Below are 2,959 nucleotides of genomic sequence, written 5' to 3'. Positions count from 1 at the left end.
GAGGTTGATATGTTTAATCAATCATCTGATAGCAGCAGATCATCTCAAAGCAGAGAAGTTAAAGGACTCATAATGATCACTTGAATTGCTCTAAGTTTTGGGTGAGACATGGTGAAAAGTTTAAGGAGCTTAAACTATTGTTTTGCAAGGATTAGCTGAATATGGTAGTCGCTTGATGCAACCTAGGATTGCTTTTGTTTGGTCTTTCTACAAAGAACAGATATGCTGATGTGTTTCATTGGTCTCTTAAAGTCACACGGATTTGTAATGTGTTTTTTTTCAGATGATATTCGTGGACAGTACTCGGGTCTGTTGATGCTGTTTGAATACGGAGGCTTCCCTCCTACAAATAGGGAGGCTTCCCTCCTACAGCTAAACTTTTTATTCTTAGGAGATCATGTGGAACGAAGGTAGCGGAGTGTGGAGACGATCCGTCTTCTACTTTCCTACAAAATCAATTACCCGAGAACCTTTTCCTTCTATGAGGAAACCACGAATGAGCTTCCATCAGGCATCAACAGAATCTATGGATTCTATGATGGATTCAACCGCTGATTCAGTGTGAGACTCCCGTAGCTGCTGCAATAGTGATATGATATTATGCATGCCTAGTGGCCTTTCTCCTGATTTGACAACCGCAGATTACGACCATTAAGCGACCAACTGATGTTCCAGAGTCTGGTCAGCTCTGCGATCTGCTTTGGTCTGATCAAGCAAAGATGTCAATGTCTGGTGGATGAACCACCGTGGAATCTCTTACACGTTTGGATCCGAAAAGGTCACTGAATTTCTAATAAAGAACGATATGGATCTCATCTGAAATGCTCAACATGTTAGTCTACTACACAATGTTCATGTTTTCTTTTCGATTTGAAAATTTTATAATATAAACCTTTTTTCTTTTCTCACGCAGGTTGTAGAGGATGGTTATGATTTTTTCCTGATCGACAGCTTGCTATTATATTCTCTGCTCCTAACTACTGTGGTGACTTCGACAATACTGGTGCAATGATAAGTGTTGATGAAATTTTAATGTACTCTTTCCAAACTCTTAAGCATGTGGAAAGAAGGCCCTGGTTCTTATGCTGAATAGAGGTACTTCAAGTACTCTTTCATCTAAAATAACATAGCAAATCTGTCACAACCTCATAGAAAAGCGCTGAATATTAATTCCAAAATCGTCTAGATTATGATACCAGCTCTCACCATTTGCGTACAATATTTTTAAGATTCAATAGATTAAAAAAAGAAACTGGATTTGTTTGTATGCTAAAAATTTTGAACTTAATGTTTTGTATTCACTTACAAAAGTATTCTTTCATTTTGCAATTTGCAGTTTGAACCTCTCGGGGAAAGAAGATGAAATTGGCAACATGAAGCCGGGGAAGAGACATTTGACTCTACTTGAGATTTTGTCCTGAGGCCTTCCAAAGAGGCTTAAAATGCATGTTATATGTCATATCATATCTTCATGACACTCGCCATTTCTTTTCTCAAAACTTTATGTTTTCATGACCTTCTCTGACTCGTATTGGACAGCAAAAAGTCTACAAAGTTTTATTCTTCCATCAACCGAATTACACATGTACATACAACTTATATTACTGTATCACACACACTTAGGAATCTTCGGTCATGACATAAAGTATGATAAACCCCAAAGGAATGATTAAGCAGAACTAGCTGTGAATGAATGTAAGTTAATCCTTGACTGACTGAACTTAAACCCCTAATAGGCTAATATGCATTTAAAGAGGTCAGTGGTTACATATGAAACTGTTGAACTCTGAAAGTGAGAGGAAACATAAAGCTTCTCTGTTACTTCCTAAATTTAAGGTTAATCAGCCGGGAGCTTATAATATGCAAAGTATAGTATATTTTTTTTTTTTTGAAACTTCGTGTAGTATATTCTTGAATCCTCTCCTCAATATAAAGACCACTATTATTCCTTGCTTTTCACAAGAACCACTACCAAAAATGTAGTATTTTGCAGCTACTTTAGCTCTGGTGTTGATAGTAACACAAGCAGTTACTTTAGCTCTTGTGTTGATAGTTATACAAGGAAGCAATGCCCTTTTCCCTTTGGCCTCTCCTCCAAATTGTTTTGTAAATAGTTTGGCCGCCATCGGCCTTCTAGATAGCCACCATCTCAGAAATATACGTATCCACCACCTTAACCTAATAAAATTTCAAAATAAATTTACTTGAAGTTTAGTCTCAAAATTTTCTTAGTTTAAAGTCTTGGTATTAATCATAAATACTTATACAATTTTAAAATAGGTTACAAAAATTTCAAAACACAAACTTATTGGTTTTGGTATTTTGATGGATTTGAGAATCCAAACTAAGCTAGCTATTATTGGTTATCTGACTTTAAATTATGTTTTAAAATTTGTTACTTCTTCTCTTTAGATCGCGACATGCCAGTTTCTAATGGGTTTGTCATTCAGATATCTACTCTTCTATATTCGGCTCTTTATTTTTAACATTGACCAATTAACAATATTTTTCTTTAGGCCCACAAATACATTATATTATGAGTGTGTTTTCAAAAAGAAATAAGACATCTCCTACCAAAATACTTATATTCTTTCTGTTTGTTCACGCAACCCAAATGTCCTACTAAAAAACAGCTCTATACAACAGTAAAGTGACTCACACCCAAGGTTTTGAAAACCGAACCGGCCGGTCGGACCGGTTCGACCGTGAATCGTTAAGTAAGCCGAGTCCGGTTCAGTTCAAAACCCGGATTGGATAAAAACAGGAAAACTCAGTTCAAAACCGGTGAAACCGGTGACCCAGGTCGAGCCTAAAACCCGGTTCTGGTACATTTTAAATTTTAATTAGGATTTTATATTAGGCTAATCTTTGCTATTGATAATAATACTTATAGCCGTGCTTTGTTAATAACTTCTCCAAAAAAGGAACCCAACATCTTCTCTTTGTCTCGCTCTCGTAC

General features: G+C 36.3%; 1 long non-coding RNA gene across 1 annotated transcript; it reads left to right on the top strand.

Annotated features, from left to right (window-relative positions):
- The first annotated feature begins 242 nt into the window (after positions 1-242).
- Positions 243-2,165, top strand: LOC111208697. Its single transcript, XR_002660615.2, has 3 exons — positions 243-832; positions 914-1,095; positions 1,337-2,165. It is a non-coding gene; the product is annotated as an uncharacterized LOC111208697 (long non-coding RNA).
- The last annotated feature ends 794 nt before the right edge of the window (positions 2,166-2,959 follow it).

The sequence above is a fragment of the Brassica napus genome, chromosome C8, assembly GCF_020379485.1.
Source record: "Brassica napus cultivar Da-Ae chromosome C8, Da-Ae, whole genome shotgun sequence".
In the NCBI taxonomy this organism is placed as follows: domain Eukaryota; kingdom Viridiplantae; phylum Streptophyta; class Magnoliopsida; order Brassicales; family Brassicaceae; genus Brassica; species Brassica napus.
Note: the sequence above shows the minus strand (reverse complement) of the source record. Positions and strands in the feature narration are given on the sequence as shown.